At 39.2% G+C, this 27,095-nt stretch overlaps 1 protein-coding gene and 1 pseudogene across 2 annotated transcripts in view; one reads left to right on the top strand and one right to left on the bottom strand.

Annotated features, from left to right (window-relative positions):
• The window catches only part of ILRUN (inflammation and lipid regulator with UBA-like and NBR1-like domains), a 116,068-nt gene that overhangs the window by 74,032 nt on the left and 14,941 nt on the right, over positions 1-27,095 (bottom strand). The window lies entirely within an intron of this gene.
• Positions 843-23,226, top strand: LOC119539628 (annotated as a pseudogene).

Raw genomic sequence — 27,095 nt, 5'->3', positions numbered from 1 at the left:
TTTGATAATTGGTTTTCTACTTTGATTAGATTCAAAGGCACTAATGACTCCATTTCCAATAATCAAGATGGCAATGACAGTCCATGGTATGAGATGGCGATGGAGATACGGAAAATATCACCATTTGATTCTCCTAATCACACTCTTGTAAGGAGCAAGGCTCTGGGTGACAGTGTTTTTGACACCTTAACAGAGTTTTGCAGATTTAAGAGGTATATAATGGTGTTGGCTGGTTGCTCTTAGATACTTGGATAAAGTTATAAAAGAAAGGGGAGAGCTAAAAGCTTCAAATTTGAAACTTAAACGCCGTGACAGACGTAAAGGTTTCTATGTGTGCCCTGAAAGAAAATCTTATTTTCTGTGGCCACAGATTTGAGATTTCTGAAAGCCAGGCCCAGAGTCTCATTGTGCAAGTAGCAGATTTACAACATAAACTAAAATTCAACCTCACAGGGTATCTGCTGTTAAAGTAAAGGCACTGATTGGAAAAGAATGGGGTCCTGAAATTGGGATGGAGACATATGGATTGATAATAATGGCAGTGAGGACATTGGAACCATGGATTCTGCTGAGTCTTTGCTAGATTTACCCGTAGTAGTCTGTCCTGAGCAAACAGCTTCCAATCTCCAGTCTGACCTGAGGAGACAGCTACCCAATCTCCAGCCTGCCTTGAGGAAATAGCTTCCCAACATCCATTCTGCCCTCAGGAGCCTGCCATCCAACCTCCATCTAAAAAGATTAAACCTTCAGTGCCTGCTAAACCTATAATCACCACCCCTGAGGAAGCAGCCCTCACTTCTCTGTCTGGAGAGGTTACTCCTGTTTCACGAGATGAAACAGCAATGAATGTCCTGAGGTAAATGGCTTCAGGGAATACTTCTAATTCTTTTCATGGCCCACCCCCACCACCGGACTTTGCTACAAGACCTATAACTAGATTAAAGTCTCAACAGGCCCCGAAGGGTGAGGTACAAAGTGTGACCCATGAAGAAGTAAGCTATACTCCAAAAGAATTGCATAACTTATCCAATTAATATAGACAGAAATCAGGGGAATATGTGTGGGAATGGATATTAAGGGTGTGGGAAAATGGTGGAAGGAATATAAAGTTGGATCAGGCTGAATTTATTGATATGAGCCCACTAAGCAGAGATTCTGCATTCAGTATTGTAGCTCGAGGGGTTAGAAAGGGCATTAAACAGTTTTGGGTGGTTGGCTGAAACATGGATCAAAAGGTGGCCCACGTTACCTGAGGTTGAAATGCAAAAACTGCCCTGGTATAATACAGAGGAGGGGATTCAAAGGCTTAGAGAGATTGGAATGTTAGAGTGGATTTATCATGGAAGACTTGCTCACACACCCCTGGAATGTCCAGAGAACACACCTTTTACCAAGACTGTGAGGAATAAATTTGTGAGACTAGCTCTATCATCTCTGAAGAGTTCTATAGTTACCTTCTCTGTTGGTCAGATATGACTGTGGGAACCCCGTCACTAAGCTGGAATCCTTAAACACAATTGGGATAATCAGATCCAAGTTGGCAGAAGCCACGTGGCAGCAGTTAATCGCCAAAGACAAGGTAAGCGTGGCTACCACAATGGAAAACAGGCTCAAAGCAGCAGTAAAAATAATCTGACTTGCAGAGACTTATGGCGTTGGCTAGTAGATCATCGAGTACCTAGAAGTAAAATACATGGGTAGTCTACTAAATTCTTGTTTGATCAGTATAAGCAGAATTCTAGGTCAAATGAACAAAAGACCACCTTGAATTACAAAAACAGTCATGGCCCCTTAATCAATTATCAGACTTGAGACAGTTTACAGACCCAGAGCCTCTTGAATGAGTGGAAGGCTGGGTACCCTTGGGGAAGGACCCTGTTCACTGCCAAAAATTTATACTGTTACTCTTCTTCCTAGCCTTCCCCAGGGGGACCTACAGCCTTTTACCAGGATAACTGTGCATTGGGGAAAAGGAAATGATCAAAAATTTGGGGAATTATTAGACACTGGTTCAGAAGTGACATTAATTCCAGGAGACTCAAAACATCACTCAGTCAGAGTTGGGGTTTATGGAGATCAGGTAATTGATGGAGTTTTAGCTCAGGTCTGTCTCACACTGGGTCCAGTGGGTCTCTGGACCCATTCTGTGGTTATTTCCCCAGATCCAGAATGCATAACTCGAATAGACATACTCAGCAACTGGCAGAATCCTCACATTGGTTCCCTGACTCATGGAGTGAGCGCTATTATGGTAGGAAAGCCTAAGTGGAAGCCACTAGAACTGCCCATGCCTAGCAAAATAGTAAACCAGAAGCAATACTGAATTACTGGAGGGATTGCAGAGATTACTGCCACTCTTAAAGACTTGAAGGATACAGGGGTGGTGGTTCCACCACATCCCCATTCAACTTTATTTGGCCTGTGCAGAAAACAGATGAGTCTTCAAGGATGACAGAGGATTACTGTAAGCTTAACCAGGTGGTGACTCCAATTGCAGCTGCTGTTCCAGAGGTGGTATCACTGCTTGAGCAAATCAACACATCCCCTGGTACCTGGTATGCAGCTACTGATCAGACAAATGCTGTTTTTCTCAATAGCTGTTAGTAAGGCCCACCAGAAACAGTTTCATCCAGCTGGCAAGGCCAGCAGTATACTTCACTCTGCTACCTCAGGGATATATCAACTCTCCAGCCCTATGTCATAATATTGTCCACAGGGATCTTGATCATTTCTCCCTCCTATAAGACATTACACCGGTCCATTATATTGATGATATGTTGATTGGACCTAGTGAGCAAGAAGTAGCAACTACCATAGTATTTGCATGTCAGAGGATGGGAGATAAATCCAACAAAAATACAGGGGCCTTTGTGCCAGTTTGAATGTATTATGTCCCCCAAAATCCCATGTTCTTTAATGCAGTCTTGTGTGGGCAGATGTATTAGTGTTGATTAGGTTGGAATTCTTTGATTGTTTCCACAGAGATGTGACTCAATCAACTGCGAGTGAAACGTCTGACTGGATTATTACCATGGAGATGTAGGCCCCACCCATTCATGGTGGGTCTTGACTTAATCACTGAAGTCCTATAAAAAAGCTCACAAACAGAAGGACCTCAGAGCAGCTGAGAATGACATTTCCAAGAGCAGCTAAGTGAGGACAAAATACCCCAAGAGCAACATTTTGAAGAACACACAGGAGCTGAGAGAGGAGCTGGAACACAACCCAGGATCAACAGATGCCAGCCACATGCCTTCTCAGCTAACAGAGATTTTCTGGATGCCATTGGCCTTCCTTTGGTAAAGGTATACTTGTGTTGATACCTTAATTTGGACATTTTCATGGGGTTCAGACTGAAACTTTGTAACCAAATAAACCCCGTTTATAAAAGCCAATCTATTTCTGGTATTTTGCATAATGGCAGCATTAGCAAACCAGAATAGCCTTCAACCTCAGTAAAATTTCTAGGTGTCCAGTGGTGTGGGGCATGTCAAGATATCCTTTCTAAGTTGAAGGATAAGCTGTTGTATCTGGCCCCTCCTATGACCAAAAAAGAGGCACAATGCCTAGTTGGCCTCTTTGGATTTTGGAGACAACATATTCCTCATCTGGGTATGCTATTCTGGCCCATCTACCGAGTGACCAGAAAAGCTTCTAGTTTTCAGTGGGAACTGGAATAAGATGAGGTACTGTGACAGGTCCAGGCTGCTGTGCAAGCTGCTCTGCCACTTGGACCATATGATCCAGCTGATGCAGTGGAGCTAGAAGTGTCAGTGGCAAACAGAGATGCTGTTTGGAGCCTTTGGCAGGCTCCTGTAGGAGAATCACAACACAGACCCTTAGGATTTTGGAGTAAAGCCTTACCATCCTCTGCAGATAACTACTCTCCATTTGAGAAACAGCTTTTGGCCTGCTATTGGGCCCTTAGTAGAGACAGAACACTTAACCATGGGCCACAAAGTTACCATGAGACCTGAGTTACCTATCATGAGCTGGGTGTTATCTAACCTACCAAGCCATAAGGTTGGGTGTTCACAAAATGGAAATGGTATGTATGAAACAGAGCTCGAGCAGGTCCTAAAGGCACAAGTAAGTTACATGAGGAAGTGGCCCAAATGCCCATGGCCCCCACTCCTTCCACCTTACCTTCTCTTTCCCAGCCCACAGCTACGGCCTCTTGGGGAGTTCCTTATAATCAGTTGACTGAGGAAGAAAAAACTTGGGCCTGGTTTACAGATGGTTCTGCACGATATGCAGGCACCACCTGAAAGTGGACATCTGTAGCACTGCAACCCCTTTTTGTGATGTCCCTGAAGGACAGTGGTGAGAGAAATCCTCTCAGTGGGCAGAACTCCAGGATGCTCATTTTGCTTGGAAGGAGAACTGGCCTGAGGTGCGTCTGTATACTGATTCACGGGCTGTCGGTATTGGTTTGGAAGGATGGTCAGGGACTTGGAAGGAACATGATTGGAAAACTGGTGACAAGGAAGTATGGGAAAGAGGTATGTGGATGGACCTTTCTGAGTGGGCAAAAAACATGAAGCTATTTGCGTCCCATGTGAATGCTCACCAGAGGATGACTTCAGCAGAGGAAGATTTTAATAATCAAGTGGGTAAGATGGTCCGTTTGGTGGATACCAGTCAGTCTCTTTCCCCAGCCACTCCTGTAATTGTCCAGTGGGCTCATGAACAAAGTGGTCATGGTGGTAGGGCTGGGGGCTATGCATGGGCTCAGCAACATGGACTTCCACTCACCAAGGCTGATCTGGCCACAGCCACTGCTGAGTGCCCAATCTGCCAGCAGCAGAGACCCACACTCAGTCCCCAATATGGCACCATTCCCCAAGGTGATCAGCCTGCTACCCGGTTGCAGGTTGATTACATTGGACCACTTCCATCATGAAAGGGCCAGCGATTTGTTCTCACTGGAATAGACACATACTCTGGATATGGGTTTGCCTTCCCTGAATGCAATGCTACTGCAAAAACTACTATCCGTGGACTTAGGGAATGCCTTATCCAACGTTATGATATTCCACACAGCATTGCTTCTGACCAAGGAACCCACTTCACAGCAAATAAAGTGAGGGAACGGGCACATGCTCATGGAATTCTCTGGTCTTACCATGTTCCTCATCATCCAGAGGCAGTTGGGTTGATAGAACAGTGGAATGCTTTGAAGACAAAATTATGGTGCCAAATAGGTGGCAACACCTTTCAGGGCTAGGGCAGGGTTCTCCAGGAGGCTGTGTATGCTCTGAACTAGCATTCACTCTATAGGGCTATTTCTTCCATAGCTAGGATTCACAGGTCCAGGAACCAAGGGGTAGAAACAGGAGTGGCACCACTCACTGTCACTCCTAGTGATCCACTAGGAAAATTTTTGCTTCCTATCCCTGCAACCTTAAGCTCTGCTGATCTACAAGTCATACTTCCAAAAGAAGGAGTGCTCCACCAGGAGACACAACAATAATTCCACTGAACTGGAAGACTGCCACCTTGCCACTTTGGGCTTCTCATGCCTCTGAATCAGGATCTGTACTGGCTGGGGTGATTTATCCTGACTACCAAGGGGAAATAGCACTGCAACTACACAATGGAGGTAAAGAAGAGTTTTCCTGGATTACAGGAGATCCCCTAGGGCGTCCCTTAGTACTACAATGCCCTGTGATTAAAGTCAATGGAAAACTGCAACAACCCAATCCAGGCAGGACTACTAATGGCCCAGAAGCTTCAGGAATGAAGGTTTGGGTCACCCCACCAGGCAAAGAACCACAGCCAGCTGAAGTGAAAAGTAAAGGGAACACGGAATGGGTAGTGGAAGAAGGTATTGATAAATATGAACTACAACCATGTGACCAGCTACAGAAATGATGACCATGATGGCATGAATATTTCCCCCTTGTTTTGTTATGGGTATTATTTAAGTTAAAGGAAATCAAGTTCAAGAATCAATGTCACCCAAGAATTTGTACCCTATTCTAGAGAGATTTAGTGCATTTCCGGTTGTACACAGGACAGCTGAGTACTGTTAGGCAAAATATATGTCTGCTATTGTGCTCTACTTAGAGATAATGTATGGTTTAAGGTGATGTGTATAGCTGCCAAGTTGACAAGGGGTGGACTGTGATGGTTAGGTTCACATGTCAATTTGTCCAGATGATGGTGTCAAGGTGTCTGATCAAGCAAGCACTGGCCTAACCATTACTGCAAGGACATCTGTGGCTGGTTAATAAACCAGAAGGCTAGTTTATTAAACCATCAGTCAATTGACTACACCTGTGGTGATTACATCAACAAAGGGTGTGTCTTCTGCAATGAGAATTCAATCAACTGGATTTAATCCAATCAGTTGAATGCTTTTAAGGGGGAAAGAGAGAGGACTCTCACTTCTTCAGCCAGCCAGTGAAGCATTTCCTGACAAGTTCATCGTACACCTTCATCAGAGTTGCTGGTTCACTGCCCGCCCTACGGCATTTGGACTCATGCATCCTGCCCTATGGAATTTGGCCTTATGCATCCCCATAGTTGTGTGAGACACTTTTATAAAATCTGATATTTACAGATTATTTCTTGTTGGTTCAGTTTCCCTAGAGAACCCTAATACAGATGAATATTTAGAAATAATATCCATTTCTCTTGCTCCTTCCTCCCACCTCCAAACTTAACTGTCATGGATACTTATTGAAAAGGTAAACAATCACCAGGTTCGGTGCTAGTTGAAATTTTCAAAGACGCTAGAACACTGGCCCAGAGGAGACATGAGAATGTATAGTACTCAAGAAGTCCCAGAAATATATAAAACTTGATACAGACAAAGCTATCTTCATGAACAAAACTGGACTGAGTAAAGGTTGGACAACTCTGTAAATTTACTAAAAATTATTGAACTATATACAGTTAAAATGGGCTAATTTATGGTGTACAAATTATCTCTCAAAAATGGCGCTTAAAAATAGAAAAATAGAGATAAAACAAATATAACAATATGGTAATACTGATGAATCTGTGTGAAGAGAAAACAGGTATTCATTGTGCTTGTCTTCCACCTTTTCTGTAAGTTTGAAATAAAAAGTTGGGGCACAAATCAGAGAGAAGTCTGCAACACTCTCTCACACACAAACACACACATCAAAATTAGTGTTTCCAATTGCAGATTACCTAAAGGAGGTAGAGGACATCGTACAACTCTGATAGATTTAGGATTATAACAGAAGAGTACAATGTCCCTAAGGCCTATTTTTACACAAGGATCTTTTAGCAAGTATTTTCTTTACTTTGTATTATTTTTTTTCCAAATTACACAATTAATGTATGTGTACTGTAGAAAATTTAAGAATTAAAGGAAGGGCACAAAGAGACACATAAAAATTAACTATGATCCCACAAGGCAGAGATAACAATATATATATTTTTTCTTGATCCCCTGGTAAAAACAGATCAATTTGGAGGAAGGAACACTATCTGTATATAACATCATCAGAACTTGATCAATTATTCAACTGGCATATTGAAATATTATATCATACCCAAATATTCATATAACTCGTAATATGAAAAGGCAGAATAAAAAATTTTAGATTCAAATCCAGTACTTCATTTTAGTTACCAATTAAACATAGTAGGGTGAATGCATACATTAGCCTCAGCAACCTCACAAAATGCTTAAAAAGGCATAAATTCATGAGAACAAAATGAAAAGGAGGCTTCAATAAAGTTAAAGAGAGATAAAACAGAAATATGACAAAATGATATAAAGAAAAAATGGCTGAAGTACTGCCTTTACTGTAATAACACTGAATGTTACTAGATAAATTTTCCTATCAAAAGGCACAGTTTAGCAGAATGGATGCACTGCTCGAAGTTTATATGGATAAAATCGTGATCCAACTATATCTTAGACTCACCTTAGAGCCAAAGACAAAATAAGTTGAAAGTGAAAGGATGGAAAAAGATATTCCAAGCAAATAGTAACCAAAGAGCTGAGGTAGCTACAATAAAATCAGAAAAAATAGACTTTAAGTCAAAAGCTATTATGAGACAAAGGAGGACATATTAATAAAAGGGGAAACCTACCAAGAAGAAATAACCATCATAAATATTTATGCACATAACCACGGTGCCCCAAAATACATGAGGCAAACACTGGCAAAACTGAAGGGAGAAATATACACTTCTACAATAATATTTGGAGACTTCAAAACACCACTCTCATCAATAGATAGAACATCTAGATGGACAATCAATTAGGAAACAGAGAACCTGAATAATACGATAAATGAACTACACCTAACAGACACAAACATAGAACATCATACTCCAAAACAGCAGGATATACATTCTCCTTAAGTGCACATGGATCATTCACCAGGATAGACCACATGTTAGGTCACAAAACAAGTCTAAATAAATTTAGTAAGTCTGAAATCATACAAAGCATCTTCTCTGACCGTAAGGGAATGAAGCTGGAAATTGATAACAGGCAGAGAACTGGAAAATATACAAATATATGGAAGTTAAACAACACTCGCTCTTAAACAATCAGTGGCTCAAAGAAGAAATGGCAAGGGAATTCAGTAAATATCTTGAGGCAAACAAAAACGAGAACATGACATAATAAAACACAGGACGCAGCAAAAGCAGTGCTGAGAGAAAAATTTATAGCCCTAAATGCTTACATTCAAAAAGAAGAGCTAAAATCAAAGTCCTATTTGCATCCCTGGAGGAACTAGAGAAAGAACAGCAAACTAACCCCAAAGCAAGCAGAAGGAAAGAAGAAATAAAGATTAGAGCACAAACTTGAAAGGTGAAATCACTGCCCTCCCCCCTACGTGGGATCAGACACCCAGGGAAGTGAATCTCCCTGGCAACGTGGAATATGACTCCCAGGGAGGAATGTAGACCTGGCACCGTGGGACGGAGAACATCTTCTTGACCAAAAGGGGGATGTGAAAGGAAATGAAATAAGCTTCAGTGGCAGAGAGATTCCAAAAGGAGCCGAGAGGTCACTCTGGTGGGCACTCTTATGCACACTTTAGACAACCCTTTTTAGGTTCTAAAGAATTGGGGTAGCTGGTGGTGGATACCTGAAACTATCAAACTACAACCCAGAACCCATGAATCTCGAAGACAGTTGTATAAAAATGTAGCTTATGAGGGGTGACAATGGGATTGGGAAAGCCATAAGGACCAAACACCACTTTGTCTAGTTTATGGATGGATGTGTAGAAAAGTAGGGGAAGGAAACAAACAGACAAAGGTACCCAGTGTTCTTTTTTACTTCAATTGCTCTTTTTCACTCTAATTATTATTCTTGTTATTTTTGTGTGTGTGCTAATGAAGGTGTCAGGAATTGATTTAGGTGATGAATGTACAACTATGTAATGGTACTGTAAACAATCGAAAGTACAATTTGTTTTGTATGACTGCGTGGTATGTGAATATATCTCAATAAAATGATGATAAAAAAAAAAAAAAAAAAAAAAAAAAAAGATTAGAGCACAAATAAATGAAATTTACAATTAAAAAACAAAAGCAAGTCAACAAAACCAAAATTGGTTCTTTGAAAAGATCAATAAAATCAACGAACCTTTAGCTAGACTGACAGAGAAAAAGAGAAGAAGCAAATAAATAAAATCAGAAATGAGAGGGAGGACATTACTATTGACCCTACAGAAATAAAAAGGATCTTAAAACAATACTGTGGGAGGAGGCGGGGCAAGATGGCAGACTGGTGAGCTGTATGTTTTAGTTACTCCTCCAGGAAAGTAGGTAGAAAGCCAGGAACTGCGTGGACTGGACACCACAGAGCAATCTGTCTTTGGGCATACTTCATACAACACTCATGAAAATGTCGAACTGCTGAGATCAGCGAAATCTGTAAGTTTTTGCGGCCAGGGGACCCGCGCCCCTCCCTGCCAGGCTCAGTCCCGTGGGAGGAGGGGCTGTCAGCTCCGGGAAGGAGAAGGGAGAACTGCAGTGGCAGCCCTTATCGGAATCTCATTCTACTGATCCAAACTCCAACCATAGATAGACTGAGACCAGACACCAGAGAATCTGAGAGCAGCCAGCCCAGCAGAGAGGAGACAGGCATGGAAAAAAAAAACAACACGAAAAACTCCAAAATAAAAGCAGAGGATTTTTGGAGTTCTGGTGAACACAGAAAGGGGAAGGGCGGAGCTCAGGCCTTGAGGTGCATATGCAAATCCCGAAGAAAAGCTGATCTCTCTGCCCTGTGGACCTTTCCTTAATGGCCCTGGCTGCTTTGTCTGTTAGCATTTCAATAACCCATTAGATCTCTGAGGAGGGCCCTTTTTTTATTTTTATTTTTTTTTAATCCTTTTTTCTTTTTTTAAAACAATTACTCTAAGAAGCCCAATACAGAAAGCTTCAAAGAATTGCAATTTGGGCACGTCAAGTCAAGAGCAGAACTAAGAGAGCTCTGAGACAAAAGGCAATAATCCAGTGGCTGAGAAAATTCACTAAACACCACAACTTCCCAAGAAAAGGGGGGTGTCCGCTCACAGCCACCATCCTGGTGGACAGGAAACACTCCTGCCCATCGCCAGCCCCATAGCCCAGAGCTGCCCCAGACAACCCAGTGTGACGGAAGTGCTTCAAATAACAGGCACACACCACAAAACTGGGCGTGGACATTAGCCTTCCCTGCAACCTCAGCTGATTGTCCCAGAGTTGGGAAGGTGGAGCAGTGTGAATTAACAAAGCCCCATTCAGCCATCATTTCAGCAGACTGGGAGCCTCCCTACACAGCCCAGCAGCCCAGAACTGCCCTGGGGGGACGGCACTCACCTGTGACATAGCACAGTCATCCCTCAACAGAGGACCCGGGGTGCACAGCCTGGAAGAGGGGCCCACTTGCAAGTCTCAGGAGCCATACGCCAATACCAAGGACTAGTGGGTCAGTGGCAGAGACAAACGGTGGCAGGACTGAACTGAAGGATTAGACTATTGCAGCAGCTTTAAAACTCTAGGATCACCAGGGAGATTTGATTGTTAGAGCCACCCCCTCTCCCTGACTGCCCAGAAACACGCCCCATATACAGGGCAGGCAACACCAACTACACACGCAAGCTTGGTACACCAATTGGGCCCCACAAGACTCACTCCCCCACTCACCAAAAAGGCTAAGCAGGGGAGAACTGGCTTGTGGAGAACAGGTGGCTCGTGGACGCCACCTGCTGGTTAGTTAGAGAAAGTGTACTCCAAGAAGCTGTAGATCTGATAATTTAGAGATAAGGACTTCAATAGGTCTACAAACCCTAAAAGAACCCTATCAAGTTCAGCAAATGCCACGAGGCCAAAAACAACAGAAAATTATAAAGCATATGAAAAAACCAGACGATATGGATAACCCAAGCCCAAGCACCCAAATCAAAAGACCAGAAGAGACACAGCACCTAGAGCAGCTACTCAAAGAACTAAAGATGAACAATGAGACCATAGTACAGGATATAAAGGAAATCAAGAAGACTCTAGAAGAGCATAAAGAAGACATTGCAAAACTAAATAAAAAAATGGATGATCTTATGGAAATTAAAGAAACTGTTGACCAAATTAAAAAGATTCTAGACACTCATAGTACAAGACTAGAGGAAGCTGAACAACGAATCAGTGACCTGGAAGATGACAGAATGGAAAATGAAAGCATAAAAGAAAGAATGGGGAAAAAAATTGAAAAAATCGAAATGGACGTCAGGGATATGATAGATAATATGAAACGTCCAAATATAAGACTCATTGGTGTCCCAGAAGGGGAAGAAAAAGGTAAAGGTCTAGGAAGAGTATTCAAAGAAATTGTTGGGGAAAACTTCCCAAATCTTCTAAACAACATAAATACACAAATCATAAATGCTCAGCGAACTCCAAATAGGATAAATCCAAATAAACCCACTCCGAGACATATACTGATCACACTGTCAAACACAGAAGAGAAGGAGCAAGTTCTGAAAGCAGCAAGAGAAAAGCAATTCACCACATACAAAGGAAACAGCATAAGACTAAGTAGTGACTACTCAGCAGCCACCATGGAGGCAAGAAGGCAGTGGCAAGATATATTTAAAATTCTGAGTGAGAAAAATTTCCAGCCAAGAATACTTTATCCAGCAAAGCTCTCCTTCAAATTTGAGGGAGAGCTTAAATTTTTCACAGACAAACAAATGCTGAGAGAATTTGCTAACAAGAGACCTGCCCTACTGGAGATACTCAAGGGCGCCCTACAGACAGAGAAACAAAGACAGGACAGAGAGACTTGGAGAAAGGTTCAGTACTAAAGAGATTCGGTATGGGTACAATAAAGGATATTAATAGAGAGAGGGAAAAATATGGCAAACATAAACCAAAGGATAAGACGGCCGATTCAAGAAATTCCTTCACGGTTATAACGTTGAATGTAAATGGATTAAACTCCCCAATTAAAAGATATAGATTCGCAGAATGGATCAAAAAAAATGAACCATCAATATGTTGCATACAAGAGACTCATCTTAGACACAGGGACACAAAGAAATTGAAAGTGAAAGGATGGAAAAAAATATTTCATGCAAGCTACAGCCAAAAGAAAGCAGGTGTAGCAATATTAATCTCAGATAAAATAGACTTCAAATGCAGGGATGTTTTGAGAGACAAAGAAGGCCACTACATACTAATAAAAGGGGCAATTCAACAAGAAGAAATAACAATCGTAAATGTCTATGCACCCAATCAAGGTGCCACAAAATACATGAGAGAAACACTGGCAAAACTAAAGGAAGCAATTGATGTTTCCACAATAATTGTGGGAGACTTCAACACATCACTCTCTCCTATAGATAGATCAACCAGACAGAAGACCAATAAGGAAACTGAAAACCTAAACAATCTGATAAATGAATTAGATTTAACAGACATATACAGGACATTACATCCCAAATCACCAGGATACACATACTTTTCTAGTGCTCATGGAACTTTCTCCAGAATAGATCATATGCTGGGACATAAAACAAGCCTCAATAAATTTAAAAAGATTGAAATTATTCAAAGCACATTCTCTGACCACAATGGAATACAATTAGAAGTCAATAACCATCAGAGACTTAGAAGATTCACAAATACCTGGAGGTTAAACAACACACTCCTAAACAATCAGTGGGTTAAAGAAGAAATAGCAAGAGAAATTGCTAAATATATAGAGACGAACGAAAATGAGAACACAACATACCAAAACCTATGGGATGCAGCAAAAGCAGTGCTAAGGGGGAAATTTATAGCACTAAACGCATATATTAAAAAGGAAGAAAGAGCCAAAATCAAAGAACTAATGGATCAACTGAAGAAGCTAGAAAATGAACAGCAAACCAATCCCAAACCAAGTAGAAGAAAAGAAATAACAAGGATTAAAGCAGAAATAAATGACATAGAGAACAAAAAAACAATAGAGGGGATAAATATCACCAAAAGTTGGTTCTTTGAGAAGATCAACAAGATTGACAAGCCCCTAGCTAGACTGACAAAATCAAAAAGAGAGAAGACCCATATAAACAAAATAATGAATGAAAAAGGTGCCATAACTGCAGATCCAGAAGAAATTAAAAAAATTATAAGAGGATATTATGAACAACTGTATGGCAACAAACCGGATAATGTAGAAGAAATGGACAATTTCCTGGAAACATATGAACAACCTAGACTGACCAGAGAAGAAATAGAAGACCTCAACCAACCCATCACAAGCAAAGAGATCCAATCAGTCATCAAAAATCTTCCCACAAATAAATGCCCAGGGCCAGATAGCTTCACAGGCGAATTCTACCAAACTTTCCAGAAAGAACTGACACCAATCTTACTCAAACTCTTTCAAAACATTGAAGAAAATGGAACACTACCTAACTCATTTTATGAAGCTAACATCAATCTAATACCAAAACCAGGCAAAGATGCTACAAAAAAGGAAAACTACTGGCCAATCTCCCTAATGAATATAGATGCAAAAATCCTCAACAAAATACTTGCACATCGAATCCAAAGACACATTAAAAAAATCATACACCATGACCAAGTGGGGTTCATTCCAGGCATGCAAGGATGGTTCAACATAAGAAAAGCAATCAATGTATTACAACACATTAAAAACTCGAAAGGGAAAAATCAATTGATCATCTCAATAGATGCTGAAAAAGCATTTGACAAAATCCAACATCCGTTTTTGATAAAAACACTTCAAAAGGTAGGAATTGAAGGAAACTTCCTCAACATGATAAAGAGCATATATGAAAAACCCACAGCCAGCATAGTACTCAATGGTGAGAGACTGAAAGCCTTCTCTCTAAGATCAGGAACAAGACAAGGATGCCCGCTGTCACCACTGTTATTCAACATTGTGCTGGAAGTGCTAGCCAGGGCAATCCGGCAAGACAAAGAAATAAAAGGCATCCAAATTGGAAAAGAAGAAGTAAAACTGTCATTGTTTGCAGACGATATGATCTTATATCTAGAAAACCCTGAGAAATCGACGATACAGCTACTAGAGCTAATAAACAAATTTAGCAAAGTAGCAGGATACAAGATTAATGCACATAAGTCAAAACAATACTGTGAACACCTGTATGACAAAAGGAATTAGACAACCTAGATAAAATGGAAAATTCCTAGAAACATATGAAAAACCTACACTGACTCTATAAGAAATAAAAGACCTCAACACACCAATTACAAGCAGAGAGATTGAATCAGGAATCAAAAACCTCCAACAAAGAAAAGCCCAGGACCAGATAACTTCAAAGGTGAAGTCTACCAATCATTCCAAGAAACATGAATACCAATCCTGCACAAACTCTTCCAAAAAAAAATTGAAGAGGAGGAATCACTACTCATTGTATGAGCCCAACATCACCCATTATAATACCAAAGCCAGATAAAAATACCACAAGAAAATTACAGACCAATTTTTCTTACGACTACAAATGCAAAAAATTTCAACAGAAACTTGCAAATCAAATCCAACAGCACATAAAGGAATTATACACCATGATAGGTGGTGGTAGGGAGTTTTATCCTAGGCATGCAAGTGTGGTTCAACATAAAAAAAAAATCAACTAACAGAATACACATTATCAGGATAAGGGGGAAAAAACATAATCATCTTAATTGACGCACAAAAGGCATTTGACAAAATCCAGCATCCTTTCTTGACAAAAACACTTAAAACACTAGGAATAGAAGGAAACTTGCTCAACATGATAAAGGGCATTTATGAAAACTCCACATTAACATCATACTCAGTGGTAAAAGACTGAAAGCTTTCCCTCTAAGATCTAGAACAAGATAAGGATGCCCACTATCACCACTGTTATCAACACTATACTGAAGTTCTATCTAGAGCAATAAGGCAAGGAAAACAAATAAAAGGTATCCAAATTGGAAAGGAAGAAGTAAAATTTTCGCTATTTACAGATGACATGATCCTATACAGAGAAAGTCCAGAAAAATCTACAACTAGAGCTAATAAATGAATTCAGTAAAGCGGTGGGATAAAAGATCAATACACAAAATCAGTAGTGTTTATATACATTAGTAATGAGCAACATGAGGAGGAAATCAAGAACATTCCATTTATAATAGCAACTAACAGAATCAAATATCTAGGAATAAATTTAACCAAGGATGTAAAGGACCTATACTCAGAAAACTATAAAACATTACTAAAAGAAATCAAAGAAGACTTAAATAAATGAAGAACTTTCTGTATTCATGGACTAGAAGACTAAATATCACTAAGATGTCAAAATGATTTACAGGTTCAACACAATCACAATCAAAATTTAAACAGCCTACTTGGCAGAACTGGGAAAGCCAGTTGGAAGGGGAAGAAGCTCTGAATAGCCAAAAACATCTTGAAAAAGAAGAAAGAAGTAGGAGTACTCACACTATCTGACTCTAAAGCATGTTACAAAAGCTACAGTGATCAAACAATATGGTACTGGCATAAAGATAGACATACTGATCAATGGAATAGCCCTGAGAGTTTGGAAATAGACCCTTATATCTACAGCCAGTTGATTACTGACAAGGCTACCAAGTCCACTTGACTGGGACAGAACAGTCTCTTTAACAAATGGTGCTGGGAGAACTGGATATGCATATCCAAAAGAATGAAAGAGGAACCCTATCTCACACTGTTCTAGTTTGCTAATGCTGCGGAATGCAAAACACCAGAGATGGATTGGCTTTTATAAAAAGGGGGTTTATTTGGTTACACACTTACAGTCTTAAGGCCATAAAGTGTCCAAGGTAACACATCAGTAATCGGGTACCTTCACTGGAGGATGGCCAATGGCGTCCGGAAAACCTCTGTTAGCTGGGAAGGCACGTGGCTGGCTTCTGCTCCAAAGTTCTGGTTTCAAAATGGCTTTCTCCCAGGATGTTCCTCTCTAGCAAGCTTGCTCCTCTTCAAAACGTCACTCACAGCTGCACTCCGACCAGTCTCTTTGAGTCAGCACGTTTATATGGCTCCCCTGACCAAGGCCCACCCTGAATGGGCAGGGCCACACCTCCATGGGAGTATCCCACCAGAGTCACCACCCACAGCTGGGTGGGGCACATTCCAAGCAAATCTAATCAGCACCAAAAGTCTGTCCCACAAGACTACATCAAAGATAATGGCGTTTGGGGGACAAAATGCATTCAAACCAGCACACACACCTTATACAAAAAGTAACTTGAAGTGGATCAAAGGCCTATATATAAAAGCCAGGTCCATAAAATTCCTAGAAGAAAATATAGGGAAGCACCTTCATGATCTTGTGGTAGGTGGTGGTTTCTTAGACCTTACACCCAAAGCACAAGCAACAAAAGAGAAAACAGATAAATGGTACTTCCTCAAAACTAAATACTTTAGTGATTCAAAGGACTTTGTCAAGAATGTGAAAAAGCAGTCTACTCAGAGGGAGAAAATATTTAGAAACCACAAATCCAATAAGCGTTTGATATCCAGAATATTTTTTTTAAATCCTACAATTCAACAATAAAAAGACAAACAACTCAATTTAAAAATGGGCAAAAGACTTGAAAAGACATTTCTCCAAAGAGGATACACAAATGACCAATAAGCACATGGAAAGACGCTCATGTCATTAGCCATCAGGAAAACGCAAATGAAAACCACAATGAGATATCATCTAATATCTACTAGAATGGCTACTTAAAAACCGAACCAAACCAAACCAAAAAAAAAAAAACAAAAAACAAAAAACCAGAAAACAAGTGCTGGAAAGGATGTTGAGAAATAGGACACTCCTAAGTTGTTGGTGGGAATGTATAATACTACAGCCACTGTGGAAAACAATTTTGTGATTCCTCAGAAAGTTAAGTTTACAATTACCGTATGACCTAGCAATCCCACTTCTAGGTATATTCCCAAAAGAACAGAAAGCAGGACATGAACAGACATTTGCATAACCTTCATAGTGGCATTATTCAAAACTGCCGAAAGGTGGAAGCAACCCAAATGTCCATCAAGAAACGAACTACATAAACAAAATGTGGTATATACATGCAATGGAATATTTGGCTGTAAAAAGGAATGACGTTCTGATGCATACTACAGCACGGATAAACCTTGAAGACATCATGTTGAATGAAAAGCCCACAAAAAGGGACAAATACAGCATGATCTCATGTATATGAAATAGCAGAATAAGTATATTCATGAAGTCAGAAACTAAAATACAGATTACCAGAGGCCAAGTGGGGGAGGGGTAGTAAGTCAATGTTTAATGGCATGGAGTTTCTTTTGGGATTATGGAAATGTTTTGGCAATGGATGATGGGAATGGAGGCACAACTCTGTGTATGTAATTAACAGCACTGAATTGTATATTTTGAAAAGGAAAAAAAGGGAAATTTTTGCTTGTATATAAGTTATCCCCCCCCCACGAAAACCCACAGAACTGTGTAACACAATGCAAAAAGTGCACTAAAATTAATAGCATAATTCTAGTAATACTGTTTCGTGAACTATAATAAGGCTACCACACTAACGCAAAATGTTAACAGGGAAAACTGTGTGTGTAGAGAGGGTATGTGGGAACTCCGTACTTTCTACATGATTTTTCTGTAAACCTACAGCTGCTATAATAAAAAATAAAAAAAAAAATAAAAAAAAAAACACTTTTAAGCCTCAGATCCCCTAATACAGTCTAAATACTGTGACTACCCCACCCTGGAGGAAATGGGTGGGGCTGGTAGGTCCACAGTCAACAAGCCCACAAGGCATGCCTTTAGCTTCCAATCCACTTTTTGTGTTCTATTCTGTGCAGCCAAGACCACATATATTAAGTTAAAACATCTAATGTGAAAGAAAAAGATTCAAGCAAACAAACAGAAAAAAGCAACTTGAAGAAAACAAAACAAAATTCTCTATCAATATCTTAGGAAGGAAAAGAGAAGTCTGGGTGAACAAAAAAGAATTCTCAGAAATTGGAGATATGAAAGCAAAAATAAACTAAAAGTCTGTAATATAACACTGAGGAAATCTTCCAGAAAACAGCAAAAATTTGTCAAAAGATGAGAAGAAAAAGAGAAGAAAATTAGAGGACACAGACTAGAAGGTCCAATATCTGAAAAATAGGAATTCCAAGAAGAAGGAACAGAGAGAATGAAGGAGGGGAAACTTAAAGGAATAATTCAAGAAATTTTCCAAGAATGAGAGGATATAGTTTTCAGACTTAAAGGGCTCACTAAGGCTAAGCACAGTGTATAAAAATACATACTGAAATGCATTGCCATCAAATTACAGGACACTGGGGAAACAAAGAAGTTAGTAAAAGCTTCCAGAGGAAAGAAAATGGGATTCATTCAAAAAAAATAAAAAAAAAGAATCAGAACAGGATCATATTTCTATATTATCACTGAAAAACAGAAGACAAAGGAGCAGTGCCTTGAAAATTCTTAGAAAACAATAATTCCAATCTTGAAATTGATACCCAAACCTGGGATACCAACTAAGTATCAAAGTAAAACGAAAATATTTAGAACACAAAAGTCTCAAATTTTATCTCCCCTGCACTTTCTCTCAGGAAGTTTGTGGGGGAAAATAGGATCTAGGAAACGGGCTCCAATAAAAAGGAAAGAAATCATCAGGATGAAAGCCATGCAGTAGACTTAGATCTCAACCAGTCCAGATCAGAGTAGGTCAACTGCTTTGGAAGAGACTTCAGAAACATATAATTGATCAAACCCCTAATGTTTCTGAAGCTACTAAAGAGATTACATAGTTGGTAAAGAGTCCAAGGAAAACTTAGTTAAAAAAAAAAAAAAATCAAAGAGACTGATTAAACCAAAAGGCAAGACAATTATCACCCTCTAGGTAGCCAAAAAGGGTACAGAAAAGGAAAAAGTAATCCAAGTATACTAATGGCTCAGATGTCTATAGCATTTAAATAGGTATAACTTAAACACTGATAACTGATTTAACCAACTTACAGATAACTAAATGGTAGGATAGGAGACGGGATTAATGAAACTAATAATCACTATGTGCCAGTCATAGATCTAAGTCTTTACACATACTAATATATAAACTTCAGGTAAGAACTTGTATTGTTATTCTTTTACATATGAGGAAACAGAGGCAGAATGAGAGTAAGCGATTTGCCAAAGGTCACAGCTAGTAAATAGCTCTCCACTACTACATTGGCTATCACAGAACTAAACCTTCATCTCCCATTGTGGGAAGTCAACAGATAACAGCCAACACTGAAAAAAATCAACAAGTAACCATAGTAGTAGTACATTATTTAGAGGTAGAGAGGTAAAAAAACAAAAATCAGTTGAAAGATTTGAAAGGGATTGCCTCTGGGAGTGAAATAAGGACGAAGGAGTCTAGAACCTTCTTCCTTTTAACAAGCTGGGAGAATTACTTTATTCCTTAAACTATTTATAACTTGGGTAAAATGAAAATTAAATCATAAGAAGAAAATATGCTTCCCTTTAAAAATACTTTTTAAGCAAACACTAAAACTCTGATTTCAGCCCTGGAAATGATACACATATCAATGCAACAGAAGAAAATGTACCAAAAAACAGCCCAAATGTATATAAGCATTTGATATACGATAAAGATAGGATTTCAAATCATTGGGGGAAATGTGAATTATCCAATAAGTGGGAAAAAGTGACTAACCATCTGGAACACATGTTATATATCTACCTCCCACCACACTCCTAAATAAATCCTAGTTATATTAAAGATTTATATGTAAAATATGCAGCCATAAAGAAAAAAGGCAAATATATAAAATTAAATAGGAGGATTAAGTGCTACATAAAAAAAATCATAAACCAAGTTAAAAGACAAACTAGAGGATATCAAACATTTACTAAGGAGTTGATTTCCTTTATATATATACAGAGACAGATAGCTCATACAAATGAATGAAAAAAATTTGGGGAATGGGGACACACAAATAGGTTAAGAAAAAAAAACAAATAGCCAATAAAGATATGGAAAGATGCCTAACCTCAATCATAACTAAAGCAAAACAAACTAAAATGAATACATTTTTAACCCATCAGACAGACTGGTAACAATTTAAAAACATAATAATTCTTGGGTTGGTAAAAGTGTGGCAAAACAAGCACTCTCAGACATTGATTATAAAAATGAATATTGGTACAATATTTTTAGAGTGAATTTACCATTGCCTAAATTGCCCATATGCCCAACCTTACCAATTCTACTTAAAGGAATTTATCTACAGTGTTTAAAGATACCTGTACCAGAGCAGCTTTATAAAAGCAAATACCTGGAAACTAACTGCCCATCCATAGGAAGTGAGTAAATAAAACATGGTCATCCATGATGGCATACCATGCATCCATTAAAAAGAATGATGTCCATAGCATACGGTTAAGTTAAACAAAGCAAGTCTGAGAATAGTATGTACAGTAGACCCCACTTATGTTAAGAAGAAAAAAGTATGGAGGGAGGGGCAAGATAACATCCCTATGCAAGAGATGGTGCATCAACAGATCATGCTCTCCCAGTTAAAGAAAATCTTGAGTCCTGACAATTGAAGAGATGATGGATATGAAAATGCCAGACCACCTCAAAGTTCATACTTAAAAACACATCACAGTTTACTTCAAAGCAGTGTGATGAAGAAAATTTCTCAACATGGCCTAACATTTATCAGAAACTGTTTTTATGACTTCCAACCATCAAATAGAAGATGGCTCCTTTTTTAGAAAAACAGTGGAGGAGGGATTTAAATCTGCCTGTAGAATAGAGGAAAGCCTGGAGATAACTTCTAACTAGCATGCAAACATCTCAGGCCACTCTGCTCAAATACGTGCTTACAAAGGCACAGAATGTCTCTAAAACAAAAGAATGGCCACTGTTCTGGTTTGCTAGAGCTGCCGTTACACAAAATACCAGAAATGGATTCGCTTTTATAAAGGGGATTTATTAAGTTACAAATTTACATTTCTAAGGCCATAAAAGCATCTAAACTAAGGCATCAACAATAGGAACCTTCACTGAAGAATGGCCAACGGTGTATGGAACACCTCTGCCAGCTGGGAAGGTACATGGCTGACGTCTGCTGGTTCTTTGCTCCTGGGCTGCATTTCAAAATGGCTTTCTCCAAAATGTCCCTGGACTTGTCTCTTTCAGCTTCTCAGGAGCAAATTCTGGGCTAACATATGTCTCCAAGCATCTAGGTCTGTGTTGGCTCTTAGCTTCTTTCTTAAATACTCCAGTGAACTAATCAAGACCCACCCTGAATGGGGAGGGCCACACCTCCAAGGAAATAATCTAATCAAAAGTTCCACCCTAATTAACAGACTAATCAGTCTGCCCCACAAGACTGCATTAAAGAATATGGCTTTTGTGGGGGACATAATACATCCAAACCAGCACAGCCACCTTTGGAGAGAGGTGATGAAATAGGGAAAGACAGGGCTTTACACACTAATTTAAACTTTGCATAAGAAGAATGTATTTTTTTTTATGATAATATATCCAAATAAAATTTTAAGTTAAATTCCAAATAGCAAACTGGGAAAACATGTTGCAAAACATAATTTATAGGTAGGGAATAGGGAGTTAAAGCCTAATTGGTACAGATTTCTGCTGGAGGTGATGGAAAGGTCTTGGTAATGGGAAATGGTGATGGTAGCACAACACTGTGAATGTAATCAACATCACTGAATTATACATTTGAATGTGGCTAAAGGGAGAAATTTTAAGTTGTACATACTTTACTAAAATAAAATTTTTTTAAACATCATTTATAAATAACCATTTAAAGAATGGTAAAGATAGCGGTGGGCAGAAAGTGCACTGAGCCATGGCACGTGGCACACGCCCCAGGGCAGCGCTGGACTACAGACACCTGCATCGCCTCCTGTCGGCAGGGAACCAGGGCGCAGAGAGGCCTGGTGGAGTGGATGCAGATGATCAGTGTGCAAGCGCCTGCTGGAGGCCGTGGGCTTTTTGGAGCACCAGGAGCTAAAGCGTGAACGTGACTACGCCTCAGCATTCCCCTCCAGGCTGAGTGCACGGCTGTAGCATTCAAAGCGCCCATGGGAAGCTGAGCCCGGCACAGAAACACAACTGCAGGAGCAGCAACACCGGCACTACCAACAGGTCTACAAACGAGGAGCTAGAAAAGAATCAACCAGCCCATCTGCACCCAGAATACTTACAGGTTCTCATTCCACTAGGGCGAGATTGCACCAGGCATGCAACAACTTGGTTTACTCAACAAAGTAAAAGCACATATCAAGAAGCTTGAAGAAGCTGAAAGGAAGAGCCAGCACCAGCTTGAGAACTTCGAATGAGGACAGACATTTTTAAAGGGGTAATTGGAAAAGCTGCAGGGTCCTCAGGAGACAGAACAAATAAGAATGGACAGTACCGGATCAACTATTTCTTTAGATCATTCTGATTCCAAGAGAGAAGAAATTGATGTGGGTGTTGAAAGAGTTCTCCCATGGAGAAATGGACAATATCACCAGCATCAGTGACACTCTTCAGTGTCATAGCAGCCTGCAGGGCATTAGGAGTAAGGAGGGTTACTCGAGGACCAGTGTCACACTTCCATTCACTTCTAGAACGAACCATGACATAACAATACAGAGCAAAATAATCTATAATCATTTCAGTTCAGCTTCAGACTTCAGGTTTACTTTTCACCACACCATTTATTCACTTCATGTACTTACTTAGGAACTGAAAACTGACTGCTTTTGTTAGCACCAATCTCCAGCAGCATGGCTGCCAACTCAGGTATAAACACTGCAAAAATGCTCAAACCAAAACAATACTTAGTTCTAAACTAAATAAAGAGAAATATATGTATAATGCACACCCAACCTAAGACTGAAAACAAAACAAAACTGTACTAACCAGGGTAGAAAATTTACAAGGCAAAAACAATTTAGTCAAGTTTTTCAATAAAAGCAACAAAAAAATAAATTCTTACTTCAAAAACAAAAGTATAGTCTTTCCAAACTGGGTTTCATTTTAGAAGACACATGGCCTTCATGTTAAAATAATAATTTTTAATTTACCAGATATTTTTAACATTCTTCAAGCAACTAAATGGTGTTTATTTATTACGTCAATCTAAGCAGACACTTATGAAGTCACAGGAAGGTTAATCATTTCCAAAGCAACAGGTTAACCACAGCAATTTCAGAGATTTTGCCAATCTGTATTAGAACTATCTCAAAGTCAGACATTAGATGACAAATAAAACAAATTTCTAAAATCTAGATATTTACTTCAATAGCACAAACAAATAATTTGACCTAGTATGCATGCATGTATGTACTTATTTTAATTAGATTTTATTAATTATGATGCATGTCTGTTTAAAACAGAAATCCATCAAGATTAATATGTACAGATATGAAATGAGGGTGAACTTAATGGTATGGGAATCGACAGGTGTGATTATGGTTCCTTAATGGGATTATAAATATCAGTGCCACATTGAAGGCAAACATGTTTATAAGCATTTTTTTAAAGTAACCCACAGAGTAGCACTACAAACATAAAAAAGTGTTAGCATGATACACTTATAAGGTATGACACTGGTACAAAGAGTTAACAGCAGAGTGGTATATGGAAAAACTACCCATTACATATTACAGACTATATTTAATAGGAATATCTTACCAGTGCTACACTAATACTAGGGGTGAATTATTAGCAGCTGATAATAGCTCTGGGATGTTTCATGTTATGACAATTATTTAAAATTGAGAGTGATGATGATTGTATAACTAAGTAAAGATAATATGAGAAACTGACCATTTATCTTGGGACAGAATATATGTTATGTGAAATTAGGAGCCCACTGCTTAATAAATCAGGCACCTGATCTTGAGGCTTGCTCTTGTGAAACTTAGGGCTGTAAATGGGAGGTTAAGCCTTCCTATATTTATGCCTAAGAGGCACCTCCAGAGAACCTCTTTTGTTGCTCAGATATGGCTTTTTTCTAAGCCCAACTTGGCAAATAAATTCATTAACCTTCCCCCCAATGTGGGACATGGCTCCCAGGGAAATCAATGTCCCTGGTGAAGTGGGACACAACTCCCAGGAATGAGCCTGGCTCTGGCAGCGAGGATTGAAAATGCCTACTTGACCAAAAAAGGAAAAAAGAAATGTAACAAAATAAAGTTTATAGTGTCCAAGAGATCTCAAATAGAGTTGAGAGGCTATCCTGCAGGTTTCTCTTATGGAAGCTCCAGCTAGATATCCCACATGGCCCCAGTATGCCATGCCCTTAGCAACAGAAGTCCCAAAATACCTTGGTCCCTATCTGAGATTCTATAAAAGATTCACTCACTAAGTTTTATCTCTCAGAAATTTAAGTCCAACCAAGTGTTCCTATGCCAGACAAGTCCTAAAACTCAGAGACAACAGCCTCTTTAAGAACAACAATCAGATGCAGCTCCCTTCCCCATACTGTCGACACCCCTTTTCAATATGAACAAGTTAGGGTGGTCATTGCCTAGACACCCCTGAAGATCGAGAAAACGATTAAACAAGACGAAGGGGTAGCAACAGACAAGACAGGATTTAACAAAGGATTACAAATATTGAAAATTTATATAAATATTGTATATATTATAATATATATTTATATATATATATTTAGATGCAAGGGTATTGGAATAGCTATAAGGAGACAACTGAAATGGTGGAACTATAACCTATAACATTTTTTGAAATTTGCTCTATAGCTATTCATTGAATTGTGCTTTCAAAGTTTTCACCTTTCTGTATATACCCTGTATTTCACAATAAGGAAAGAACTGAAACTGTGGAACTGTAACCCATAACATTCTTTGATATTACCTATATAACTGCTTGTTGAGCTAAACTTTGAAAGTTAACACCTTTCTGTATATATGCTCTAGTTTACAATAATGGAAGTAACTGAAAATGTGGAATTGTAATCCATAACATTATTTGAAATTTGCTCTCTACTTGTTAAATTGTACTTTGAAAGTTATCACTGTTATGTATATGCTAAAGTTCATAATAAAAATGCATTAAAAAAATGCATCAAGATGAATACAGCCAGCTCAACAAAGGAATCAAGGCAGAACACTGGATTATGGAACTAACTAGATTTATAAGAAAGAAAAGAGTGGCAAGCCTTAATGCTGTCAGATCATAAGAGTTTTCATTTTATAATGAATTAATACTAAAGAAAATGCCTTCTACGGTCAAAAAATAAGGTTAACATGGCTTAAACCTGAATTACCACTTAATTGCCTGAATTCCTAAGAGGCTACTGACTTCAATTCATGTAACTTGCTTCAAAACCAGAACACATTTTTTAATGGTTCACTCCTTTGCTCAGAAATGTATTATACCTTATTTTATGCAGCGATAACATGTCATCAGTATAGTATACATGCTAGTCCATGTCAAGTTTAGTCAGTTTTGGCATCACCTACTCCTCATCTTTTACAACACCTAAAAACAAATAATCTTAGACGATGATGGAAGTGCAAGATGCTCCAGGGTCCCATTCCCTTACTGAAACTTAGAACAACCAGCAAAAACTGCACCCATCTTCCTCAAAACCCTTGAAAACAATTAAAAGGTTGCAGTAACTGGACAAGTGCCAAATCAAAAAAACACAGCTTGAAAATGATAGGGAAGCTCATGGTACCCTTGCTGGCCCCTTCCATACTCTGTTCCCTAAATGGTGTGAAGAACCAGCCTTCACTCCCATTGTGGGTCCCTGGCCCTGTTCCAGAGAGAGCAAAGTAACCCCTATCCACATACTGGGATATCAGTATGTTATTTGCCAATGTGTTAGGCACTAACCTTAAAGACTGAACCAGGAAAATCTCAGGCTCACCCTCCAAGAACTTTCCCTGCAGGTAGAAGCAGCTTGCAGATAGCTAAAGTCAAGGCAGTTTTGGACAAAATTTACCTGCTTTAAGCCATACAATACACACCCAGGAGGGGATGGAAGTCTATCATAGGAAGCAGAGGAAGCATTCCAATTCTTGTAAATGGAGGAATTCCTAAGCCACAAGCAAGCACAAGCCGAAGACAACACATAGGCTCAAAAAAGACCCTGCACTTTCCATTCACCTTGGGCTGATCTTCTTGATATGAGTGCTACTTTGAAGAACACCAGCCAACCCAGAGCCAATTTGCAAATACTGTGAAAGTTGTTTTTTGTGTCAGTTTGTTTGTTTGTTTTTGGCTCCTGGCACAAGGAAAACTCTGAAATATCACTAGCTAGACACCAACTTAAGGAACAGACAGCTCAGGGACAGAAGCCCAGAGTTAACACTTTGAAATACTAAAATGTACAGTATACAACAAAAGATCACAAAAACACAGAAAGAAACAGAAAATCATGGCCCATCCAAAAGAACAAGGTAAACTTCCAGAAACCATAAACAAAGGAGACCAGTCTTTGGATGTACTAGACAAAGAGTTTTTAAAAAACAATCCTTAATATGCTCAAGGAGATAAAGGAAAACAGAGAAAGAAGAAAGGGATATCAAGAAAACAATGAATGAACAATATGAGAATCTCAATAAAGAGAAAGAAATTTT

Source organism: Choloepus didactylus, chromosome 7, assembly GCF_015220235.1.
Source record: "Choloepus didactylus isolate mChoDid1 chromosome 7, mChoDid1.pri, whole genome shotgun sequence".
NCBI classification, from domain to species: Eukaryota; Metazoa; Chordata; class Mammalia; order Pilosa; family Megalonychidae; genus Choloepus; species Choloepus didactylus.
The sequence above is the reverse complement of the archived record's forward strand: the minus strand, read 5'-3'. Positions and strand labels throughout refer to the sequence as shown.